The following is a 13,161-nucleotide window of genomic DNA, read 5'->3' as shown; positions in this document are numbered from 1 at the left end:
CCTCAAGGATCTAGAACTAGATGTATCATATGACCCAGCCATCCCATTACTGGGTATATACCCAAAGGATTATAAATTATGCTGCTATAAAGACACATGCACACGTATGTTTATTGCAGCACTATTCACAATAGCAAAGACTTGGAATCAACCCAAATGTCCATCAGTGACAGATTGGATTAAGAAAATGTGGCACATATACACCATGGAATACTATGCAGCCATCAAAAAGGATGAGTTTGTGTCCTTTGTAGGGACATGGATGCAGCTGGAAACCATCATTCTTAGCAAACTATCACAAGAACAGAAAACCAAACACCGCATGTTCTCACTCATAGGTGGGAACTGAACAATGAGATCACTTGGACTCAGGAAGGGGAACATCACACACAGGGGCCTATCATGGGGAGGGGGGAGGGAGGAGGGATCGCATTGGGAGTTATACCTGATGTAAATGACGAGTTGATGGGTGCAGCACACCAACATGGCACAAGTATACATATGTAACAAACCTGCACGTTATGCACATGTACCCTACAACTTAAAGTATGATAATAATAAATAAATTTAAAAAAAAATGCCAACTTTGTGTACCTTACATGAGACTGAATATTAACTCTCTCATGGCTATTGCGTGACGTGAGCTGTAAATACAACTTACTACTTTGAGGAAAATGCTTCATGATGTCCACATGCCAAACAGTCTAGAACAAATTCCAGACAGACTGGAGTGACTGATCCATGTTTCAGCTGATAGTGGAAGAGTCAGAAGAGAAAAGAGAGAGTGTATTCCCAGAGGAGAAATTTGAAGAAAAGGATGTACCTGCCAGAGACAGGCACATCTATGCCCTACGGAATGTGGGGTTAAAACCTCTAATCTCTGGCAGAAAAAAAATGTCGCAAAAGGATACTGTGATAGGATTTTTTGGGGAAATAAATATGAAAGAGTCTTCATTTGCCTCTTGTTTCACTGTGCCGAGACAACCCAACCTGTAAATAAAGAGGACAGCAGATATAACAGTTTTTCTTCAGCAGTTATTAACAGCTGACCAGTCCTTCAAACTTAAATATCGAAACTTTGGTGTTCACTTTTTAAAGTCTAACTATAACAAAGTATCTTAATTCTCTAATTCATGGCTCAGAAAATTATGTGCACACATTTCATGGCAGGGCATTTATTATGTATTTATGGATAGGGAAGGGGTGTACTATCTTGTGTCCCTCCAGTTCAGGTGTTTGCCAATGGGTCGGTATTAAGTCGGGATACCTTAAGAGGTGATTAAGCCACAAGGGTTGCTTTCTTGTGAATTAGATTAAGGTATTGTAAGAGATACTTCATGCAGCATTGCCTCTCTTGCTCTTCTACATGTGAAGACACCACTTTTCTTCCCTGCCCAGGATGAAGCAATTCGGCACCATCTTGGAAGCAGAGAGCAGTCTCACCAGACAACTTAACCTGTTTTGGTGCCTTTATTTTGGACTTCCCAACTTCTGAAAGTGTGAGAAAATACATTTATATTTAAAAATTACTCATTATAAGGTATTCTGTTATAGCGGCACAAATGGACTAAGATTAGGCATTTTCTTTTTCTGTGCTTCTTTATAAGGACAACCAATAGAGAGATCTCTTCTGATCTTGCAGATTGCATAAATACACTCTCTGAGGTCAGAATAGGTGAAACTGAATACTTGAAATAGCCCTAAGACATAATTATTTAGCTAGTTGTAGAGTCTGTTGATTGGTTGTATAATACTATAATATACATACATATATACACACACACATATATGTATACACACACACACACACACACATATATATATATATTAATTTTATTTATTTATTTTCTTGAGACGGCGTTTGCTCTGTTGCCCAGGCTGGAGTGCAGTGGTGCGAACTCGGCTCACTACAAACTCCGCCTCCCAGGTTCACGCCATTCTCCTGCCTCAGCCTCCCAAGTAACTGGGACTACAGGCGCCCGCCACCACACCCGGCTACTTTTTTTTTTTGTATTTTTAGTAGAGACAGGGTTTCACCATGTTAGCCAGGATGGCCTGGATCTCCTGACCTCGTGATGCGCCCACCTTGGCCTCCCAAAGTGCTGGGATTACAGGCGTGAGCTGCTGTGCCTGGCCAATACTATATGTTTTTAAGTCATAGTTACAATGAGGCAATATCATAGTCAATCATTTCTAGCCTGTGAGACCACCTCATCTGCAAGTATTTAAAAAAACAAAAGTTCTAGCCTATTGGGCCACTGTGACCTTGGTCTTTTTTGTGTGGCAATTAATGCTTCAATAGCCTTCTCTGCAGTTTTTTGCCTTTCAAAGGATGGCAAAAATGAAATCAGCTTTGCGTTATTTGATACATCTTCATTTTTGAGGGTTTGGTTTGCTTTCATGGATGATCATAGTGTTAAGCATTATATGGCAATAATCCTAGAGGACTGGTATTTGTTATTCTGTTGTGCTCTCTCTCTCTCTCCATTTTTCCATCTCTCTTTTTAAAATAATTACTTTTAAGAGGAATGATCTATATGTTTCTCTCATGTGCCTTGGTGAAAGGTATATTACTATTACATTTCTAGCCCTACAATCTAAGGCCATGACCTATGGGAAAGGGGGCCAAACTCTCTCGGGGATGTTGAACATAAACTAAATAAGATTTTTATTTTTTTCCTGAAATAAAACTTTACACATGGTTATCAACCACATAATTTATTATAGTGTCTATAAAATATTCCAATAAAATCTTATAAGTGATTATGATTTTTTCTAAGATCTAGCCACATGATAGTCTGTTAAACTACAGCTATAGAAGCTTACAAAATCTTTTACATATTAAAAATGAAAATAATGATTGCTCCCAATATATCTCACAAAGTTGATATAAGAATTAATAATTTAATAATCATGTGTCAAATAGCTGAGTAGGAGATAATAGGGGATTTTCTTCTCTTTAGATCTTTAACTTGGAAATCAAGACTTGTCATTTGCATTGTTACTTGATGAAGGTAGTCAGCTAATGCATCTCAATGGAAAAAAAGAAAAGTAGATATGCACGCGTCTTTCACAGCTTATGAATTCTCAAATACTAATTATTGCAATTCAAAAAAGATGTCCTGCCAGCTTGCCAGTATTTTTTTCCTGTTCTGGCAAATTAAAAAAAGAAGTAATAGTTCAAAAAGTTAATGCAAAAATTTACAGGCTGTTATGGGTTCAAATGATTTATGAGCATGAGTCATCCTTTTTAAAGTTATATTTACAGTTTAGTGTATGTGTATGAAGCCCGGTTTTATCTGCATGACATGTAAAAATTATTTACAATATTTTATAAATATAGTTTCTATATAGGAATGCAATTTTATGAGTGGATGGATGGCTGCCTGGACAACGTTAAGGAAAATTAAAACCGCTCATCACTTCATGTGTGAAATCCTAATACACAAAGTGTATGAGGTGCAGACTGCAGTAAGTTTTGCCAAAGAGGAGCCAAGTGAATGGCAAGCGATACTGTGCAGAATGAAACACTTGAATGAACGTTTTCCCTAGAGTAATGGTAGATGCACTTTATGCTGATTTGTGGCAATACAGTGTGCATAAAGAAAATAAACAAGATTTTTATGTCAGGGCATAACTTAAAGCCACATTCCCCAATCAGTGTCCTGCTACATGTATTATTAAGCATGTGTGGACAACTTCTGAGGCCTAGCATACTTAATATGAGCATGTTCTTGACAGAGCACATGAGACTTAATTCTTTCTGGAGTGCTCCATTACCAACTCTGACAGCCTTATAGCTCTGTTGGGAAATGAGGTATAACATGAGGTTACTAAGCAACTCTGCAGCTTTTTAAAAGTATGTCTTGGAACTCACTTGTTTCTCCTAATTGATTCCATCCACATCATTTTGAACATAAATGGGACATCATGTTTAGAAATATGCTGGAACGGTACTTTAAGCTAATGTCTTGCTACCTCTGCATATGTAAATCAAGGGCTGGCATGTAAATGTCATATTGAAAGCAAATTTTTATCTTTCTCCTGAGTTGCATCACACACACACACACACACACACACACACACACACACTTATTTTAGCAACCCAAGCTAGTGTCTGAGGTTATCTGCACACTGTCAGAAAATAACAGAAAAAAACAAAACAAAACAAAACTGAAGAGTGATGTTACTTTTCTTTTACTTGTACACAATAAAATTTTAATTAGCCCATCTGACTTACCTCTTAATACATTCCCACAGTATCATACATTAGAATTAATAGCAAATCTGTCTCACAGCATTGTAGCCACATTGACATTTCTGCAGTTACTAAACCAATGAGAAAGATAATATCTCATCCAATCTTGAAATATTAGTGATAAAGGCATCTACATATTGCATTTTACGAGGAGCAAAGTAGAGTTTTATCAACTTTGACTACTCTTTCCATTATATCAGAGGTGAAGAGTAAACAATAAAATGTTTTTATATTCAATGTATTTTCTTAAGAACCCATTTGCTCTTCACTCTACATTTTTGAATAGTGCATAATTTAGTTACTAACTCTGTAAGCGTGGAACATTTTGCAATTTGATGAGGTTCCAAGATGTAGGAGAGGTTGATAGATTGAGAAAGTCTGGATATTTTTACTTAGTGTCTGGGTTTTGATTTGTTGAATTACCCTTTTACTTAAAGTATGACCATTACAGAATCTTTCACAAAATATATACTTTAAACCACTTGATATAAAATGTATGTTTTAATTATTCACTTGTTTGAAAGAATCGCAGTACTATCTATCTATCTATCTATCTATCTATCTAAATATATATAGAGAGAGAGACAGTACTAAAGTAATTGTGGTTTTGCCACTAAAAGTAATGGCAAAGCAATGACTTTTGTATGAGCCTTATATATATATATATAGAGAGAGAGAGAAGGTCTCACTCTGTCTCCCAGGCTGGAGTACAATGGTACAATCATGGCTCACTGCAGTCTCAGCCTCCCCAGGCTCAGGTGATCCTCCCACTCAGTCTCCTAAGTAGTTGGGGCTAGAAGCATGTATCATCACAGCCATCCATGTTATCCAGGCTGGTCTTGAACTCCTGAGCTTAAATGATCTGTTCACCTTGGCCTTCCAGAGTGCTGGGATTATAGGCATGAGCCACCACATCTAGCCCTATATATATATATTTTTTTAATTTCATTTTAGGGCTTTCCCTTTTAAACTCTTTTTAATTGGATGACAAATGATACCAAGAAATTTCAGTTTAGATAGATCTGTCCATTTATCCGACCACTGTTTACAGATAAATGACGAATCACACTACAAACACAGAACTGAGAACAAAGCAAAAATGGCTTTAAAGACTCAATGGTAACAGGTAGAATAAACATGCCCTTTTTAAACTAAAAAGAACTGTAGAAGTGAATTTTATTTAATTAATCAGAACCCAGTGGTAGTTGTCAATATTGCATGGCCTTAGTAGTCAGAAGCATGTATAAAAACCAAGCCCTAGAATTAAGTTGAAGATTTACACAGGCAAGCTATTTACCGTAGCGGTACTGACCCAGTAAATGTGGAATAAATAAATTGCAATATTTTACATGAAATATTGTAGTAATGCATGTTTTAATATAATACAGATTAAGGCTGATATGTATTTTATCTAAAAATGCTTACATATTCATTTTGGAAAAAAGCATTTGTGTTCTCATTACAGGAAAACTCACACAATTGGAAGGAGTACAAAGAGGCAAAAATAATAATATTTAAGCTATAAAATAAGATATTTGAAAGCATAAATGTTAACACAAATGATAAACTCACCTGATAAAATGTCTTAGTTAACATTTATTTTCTGTAAGAAATGTGCCTAATGGAGATGAGTTCTCCACATCTATCCACCTGTCTAATTAATTGGTTGTAATATGTTTTCTAAAAAAAACAAGATGCATAGTCTTTTCAAGATTTTACAGATTTTTTAATCAAACAGAAAAATATTGAAAAATATCAGTTCATTTAAAATGGAAATATAAGAGCAATAACAAATATAAATCATGTATAAATAAATGTAACACATGCAAACTTGTATTAACAATGTCTCAAAGTAAAAACTGGTTCAGTAAATAGGATTATTTGGAAGTGAGATCAGCACGCTGATGAAATAAGTAAAAGGTTTTATTTTTTCTTCCACAGAAAGTCAATGTGAAAATGATATACAGCCCAAAAAACATTCATGAGAAATCTAGAATCCAGTAAGAACCGGTAGCACACGAGATTGGAACTAATTTGTTTTGCTGCTGGTTAGACATAATTGAAACATCGACCACTGTAGCTTATATTTCCTTTTTTTTTTTTTTTTTTTTTTGAGACGGAGTCTCGCTGTGTCTCCCAGGCTGGAGTGCAGTGGCGTGATCTCGGCTCACTGCAAGCTCCGCCTTCTGGGTTCACGCCATTCTCCCGCCTCAGCCTCCCAAGTAGCTGAGACTACAGGCGCCGCCACCACGCCCGGCTAGTTTTTTGTATTTTTAGTAGAGACGGGGTTTCACCATGTTAGCCAGGATAGTCTCGATCTCCTGACCTCGTGATCCACCCGCCTCGGCCTCCCAAAGTGCTGGGATTACAGGCTTGAGCCACCGCGCCCGGCCTGTAGCTTATATTTTCAAAGGAAGCTGGTGAAAATTGAAGTTAAATTTTTATTTAAAAACTATAAAAATACAGAACAACTACTTTTATTGGTTCCATCAATAGATGGCATCCATTAACAGATTTTACGATGTTTTCTTTGAGCAAAGAAAAGATGAAAATCACTAGTCAAAATCGCTTGTTACCCTCTGAACTAAGATTCCACCTCTCCAATTTGATTTCTCCCAAAACATCTGGCAGGACATAGTTTATAGTAGCTTCAAGCAAGATTAATCAGGAAGAATATCATACAACTGCATCAAATTGTAGCCATAGACCAAAGCAGCCTCAGGTGAATTCCAATTGAACATTAGTACATCAAAGAAAATTTTTTATCCGCTATGAAAGCAGAAAAACTTTAAATCCCTTAAATATTTTTCTAACCAGCTCAGTGTTAAAAGATTACATATTTACATATATATTTCCAGAAAAATATGATATAATATGTTTTGACTGTATGCCCAACAAACTCATTCTGAATTGTAGCTCCCATAATTCCCATGTTTTGTGTGAGGGACTCAGTGGGAGATAATTGAAACATGTGGGCAGTTTTGCCCATAGTATTCTCATGGTTGTGAATAAGTCTTATGAGATTTGATGGTTTTATAAGGGGAAACCCCCTTTCACTCAACTCTCATTCTCTTTTGCCTGCTGCCATGTAAGGCGTGCCTTTTGCCTTCCACCGTGATTGTGAGACCTCCCCAACCACATGGAACTGCGAGTCCATTAAACCGTTTTTTGTTTATTAATTACCCAGTCTCAGGTATGTATGTATTCAGCAGCATGAAAATGGACTAAAGCAAGAAATACGTTACATTCTTTTGGGGACACTGCTTTTTTTGGTGTGTGTTTGTTTTCTTAATTAATTGCATACAATTTTCTAATGTATTATGTGTTTTCTGAAGCATCATATGAAATGTCTGCTTACATATGGGTTTAAAGTAATTCATTGAATCAGTCTCATTTAGGACCATGTTAAGTAATTTCTACTATTTTATCCAGTAAACAAAACATTTTGCTGCAATATCCATCTTATATCTACAGGATTTTTAAAGCATTCGTATTTTAAGGTCTCTTTATTTTGTTTATACTAAAAGATCCTGAACCTTATCCAAATAAGAAATTCCTATGGCATAAAAACATTTGAGAAATAAATCCAAACCCATAAATCCAAAAATGACATGAAAAATTAATCTATATCTGCCTGTTGTTAAATCCTTTAAAAATGGAAGCATCAATATTGAAAAGAATAAGTGGTAGGAATTTTAGGTAGAGAAGAAATAATGAGGTTAATATTTATTTTTAAAATGCATAACTCAATGCTAGTACTATTTAATTGAGTATTATTAAGTGTTAACATGAAAATAATGATAGCAGAGAAATAAGGTCTTAATTATTTATTTTAAGTATAAGATGATATTTGGAAAAACAGTTAAAGTAAATATAAACCCATAGGCCTGAAAATATGATGCAAATGCAACAGAATAGTAAACTGACATGAAAAGTGATGACTATTAGCAAGAGTATGCAAGGATAATTGAGAAACAAAAGGCAGAATTTGAACTTGATAGTGAAAATGTTAATTACAGGTGAGGTTAAGATTCACTTCTGCATTCAGATTTAACTTACCTTTTCATGTGTCTATTATTTTACTTTGTTCTTTTCATTACAAAATAGCTTCCTTCACAAAGGATGCAAAAAATGTGAATAGACAAGAAAAAAAAGAAAAATTGGTAAAACAGATTTAGGGAGGTACTATCATCCCCGTAAGTATTGCACCATCCCCTTTTTCAACCTATTTGCCAAAATGTTCACACATGTAATAATGAGGTTCTTCTATAATGTATGTTTCCTTTCTAAAGGTATCTGAAGGAGAGAAAATGAACACATCACAATGTAATGTCTTGATGGAGATGGCAAAACAAACTCTATAAACTACAGTGATAGGCAGCTAACAGAATAAGTACGTAAATGGCTTTCCCAAGATGAGAATGTAGTGACTCAGTAAGCAAAAGACAGATTTTGAAAGTATCACAGCATGACTACAGAGGTGGTTATGAATGTTCCCTATTGATAATAAGAGCATCATTATTAATTTGTGTACAATTACGTTCACTGGATTACAGTATACTACAAATATCCTTATTAAAGCCTCAGAGCTATTTGCCATGATGTGTCTCAACATGGCACTGACACAATACATTTAATATTCAACTATGAGGGAAAAATGTTTAATGTCCTTTTTATGTATTAACAGAAATCGTGACGTTAATAACTGTTTGATATATCAACTCGCTACCTTGCTGGTGGCCTACTTTTACAATAGTGCTTTTATCAGTAAGTAATAATTGCATAAAACGACAATAATCTTCAGGCACAAAAAGAAGAGATCCCAAGAAGGTCTAAAATTCTTGCCATTCCTTCCATAATAACCTCTGGAAAACTGGAAGGATTCACAAAAGACAATGACTGATATGTATCATATAAAACCATAAAGCAATACACCATTTGTAACTAAGTATGTATTAATTATTCACATCTATTCCATAGATTTTTAAGTAATAATGTGTGGCTAAGTCTCCTGTCTTATGGAAAATAAGTGAAAGAATAATTTCTTTTGTCTTCACAATAACGCCAGAAGTTAAGTGTCAGTTTGGAATAAGTAAACCTGGAAGAAGTTACAGAAAATACAGCTAGAGTACTACTTCCAGGGGCATTTTTTTGTATGTATCTGGAAATATTTCTAGTATTGGCTCAGCTGCTCAGCAGTGTCATTAATGATCCATGTTTTGTCTTCATATTCTATCACTCTTGGCAAGGTGACCTTTCTTCTCTTAAGTACAAGATGGTTGCTGTACTTTGATCAGTTTTAAGGAGGAGAACAGTAAAAGGCTTTCTTTTTTGAAACAATAAAGTGTGAGTATGTGTGTGTGTGTGTGTATATGTGTGTGTGTGTGAGTGGTCTCAGTACTACCCAGACACCTTTCAGCTCATTGTACTAGTCAGAATGTGCTCACATACCTAATAAAAAACAGATTATCATGACACTACTGGTAATGATCAGTCATTAGTTATCCCTTGCGGCTCTTGTGGAGACCATGCCAATCCTCTGATCAAGAAACTTCTTAGTTTCTACCTAGGCCATTGTGATAAGAAGGCATTTGTTCTTCAAACAATAGGAAGCACTGAACTGCTTCTCACTGCAGAGTTACACAGCATAATTTTCCTTTTCAATTATCATTCAGCATACCTTGCGAAAAAAAAAAATTGTCCACCAGATAAAGTCAGAGTGCAGCAGTTAGGAAAAGCATACGTAGCTTGGGAAAGAGATAGGAGTTCCCTGTCTCCACAGGTTGCCAACACAATGGAACAAAATTGAGTGAATACCATTTGTGAAAATGTTGCTTAACCATCATAAAATCAATTTTTCATTTGTCAATAATCAAAATTGAAATTTGTCTTCAGTGCATTGAGCTGGAGGAGATCTGTTACATAATCAAAGATACCCTCTGGCAAACCTTGCTCCTAACTTCTAAATACTGGAGTTTAACTTCACTGGGATTTTCTTAAATCTTCATAACCTCGAGTCCTGTGATGTGAACTGTTAAGGGCATCTCTGAGTCACTTATTGAAGTCTTTTGAATAGTGTGTTCTCTCAAGTCCACACTTCCCTTTGAAGAGTTTGCCCCTCATGTCTCTGTAATCAGAGCACTGGTGTAAACTTCATGCCAGCTGCAGAAGTTCTATGAATGAAAAACTCTGCAGCAAACTTTATGTGCTGTTTTCTCTGCTCTGTTGACCCCATTGATAAAACCTCTCTGCCAACACAGTATGAACAGCATTCCCATTAGAAACATATATTTGACTCTTCTGATAAAAAGTGGATGTTATCACATCAAAGGGCTTCTATGTGAACTGAGCCCTATAACTACAATATTTGTTTGACTCTAGAAATGCCATCTGGAGAGTATGATACAAGATAATATTATGATAAAATGGAAAATTCCCAAAGTGTCATACGCAATGTTAAAATTTGAAAAATTATGAGATTTTTCTTACTTTGTCTCCTTTCAACTTCATGTATGCCAAGGATGACCCATCTCAATTCTCCATTTGTATTCCATCAACTTCCACTCTAGCTCTTAGACCAGTAAAATAATTAATCCCATATTCTGTGATTTGATACCAAGTAATTATTACTGCTAAAATGGATGTGACTATCTGGATAAATTATAGAAATACACTTTCACTTTTTTTAATAAGAGATAAGATGTAGTCTACGAACTGTGCAACCAAACACTTTCTGAAACTTAAGATTGCCTTAATTTGTCCTATAAAATCTGAGATATATAGCTATTACAGTCAATGGGATAATTCCATTCCTACTTAGAAACAAGGGCAGACAAAGCTGCTATACAGTATAAATCCTCTTTCTCTCACCAGGATTGTTTTTCTAGTAGCCCATAGTTCCAGCTACTCAGGAGGCTGAAGTGGGAAGACCACTTGTGCCTAGGAGTTTGAGGCTGCAGTGAGCCATGGTTGTCCCACTGCACTCCAGCCTGGGTGACAGAACAAAACCTTGTCTCAAAAAAAAAAAAAAGAAGGAAGCCAATTTAGTAAATATCCTATTCCACTGCCTCATACAACACATGAAAGTGGATTTTCATTGTATGTTAATAATAACTCAACTGAACTGCTAGAAAATATATTTTGAAATGGAGATAAAGTTTTCTTTTAGTTGTTGGTCTTTTCTTCAGGCAAGATTTTAGAACACCACGAAAGCTACACGGCTGTAACCTCAAGGTAACTCATGGTACTTTTGGTACTTAATATCTACAGAAAGGCAGGAAGAGCAAAACAAATAAAATAAAATGCCATTGCCATCTGGAGTGTATAATAGAAATGCACAATGGATCATAAGAGACAATAGCAATCCCAGACAGGGCTTCTCTTCCAGATTTGTCTTTATGTCATCCTTCAGGTCTGGTTTCATGACTCTTATAATGTGAAAAACAGAAGTACTCACAGAATAAAATGCCAAGCAATAAGAGTAATATCTTGAACGCCAAATACTATTCTCAGAAGTAAAATTTCCAATATGCTGGGAGAATAAGCAAAGAACATAATTTTTAAATGAATTAGAAAGATATTTTTACATTCTGACATATCTTTAAGAATTTTAATACCAGCTCGGTAAATATACTTGTTATGAACTGAATTGGGTCCCTCCCAAATTTATATATTGAAGTCCTAAAGCCCAGCACTTTAGTGTGTAATTGTATTGGTAGAGTCTTTAAAGAAACGATTAAGACCAGGCATGGTGGCTTATGCTTGTAATTCCAACACTTCGGGAGGTCAAGGAGGGCAAATTGTTTGATTTCAGGAGTTTGAGACCAGTGTGAAACCTCATCTCAACAAAAGATACACAAATTAGCCAGGTATGGTAGCATGTGCCTGTAGTCCCCACTACTCAGGAGGCTGAGATGGGAGGATCACTTGAGCTGGGGAGAAAGAGATTGGAGTGAGCCATGATCAAATCACTGCACTTCAGACTGGATGAGAGACCTGACTCAAAAATAAAAAAAATTAAAAAAGGAAGCAAGAAAATTAAGAGAAAAAAAAAAAAACAATTAAGATTAAATAAGGTCGCCGGGCGCGGTGGCTCACGCCTGTAATCCCAGCACTTTGGGAGGCCGAGGCGGGCGGATCACAAGGTCAGGAGATCGAGACCACGGTGAAACCCCGTCTCTACTAAAAATACAAAAAATTAGCCGGGCGCGGTTGTGGGCGCCTGTAGTCCCAGCTACTCGGGAGGCTGAGGCAGGAGAATGGCGTCAACCCGGGAGGCGGAGCTTGCAGTGAGCCGAGATCGCGCCACTGCACTCCAGCCTGGGCGACAGAGCGAGACTCCGTCTCAAAAAAAAAAAAAAAAAAAAAAAAAAAAGGTCAGAATGGTGTAGCCCAAATTAATTAAGACGGGTGTCCTTGTGTGATTGATGGACTCCAAGGGTGCACACACATGGAGAAAAGACCATGTGAGAACATAGTCAAAAGGCACTATCTGCAAGCCAAAGAGAGAGGGCTCAGGGAAAACTAACTTTTTCAATGTTGGACTTCCAGCCCCCATCCAGAACTGTGAGAAAATAAATTTGTTGTTTTTGTATTCTGCTGTAGCATCCCTAGCAAACAAATACAGTTCAGTAGTTGACCCCCTGCACCTCTTTTCCATAGTTGTATTATTATTATTATTCACGGTTTTAATTACCTGTGGTCAACTGTGATTAGAAAATATTAAATGGAAAATTTCAGAAATAAACAATTCCTAAGTTTTAGATTGCATGCCATTCTGAGCACAAAGATGAAGTCTTGTGCCACCCCATCCCATCCTGCTCCATTTCAGCCTAGATATGCATCCCCACTTTGTCCAGCATCTCTATCTATAGAAGTTCTTTGTCATTAGTAGCCATTTGGGT

This window comes from Macaca nemestrina, chromosome 3 (genome assembly GCF_043159975.1).
Source record: "Macaca nemestrina isolate mMacNem1 chromosome 3, mMacNem.hap1, whole genome shotgun sequence".
Lineage (NCBI taxonomy): Eukaryota > Metazoa > Chordata > Mammalia > Primates > Cercopithecidae > Macaca > Macaca nemestrina.
The sequence above is the reverse complement of the archived record's forward strand: the minus strand, read 5'-3'. Positions refer to the sequence as shown.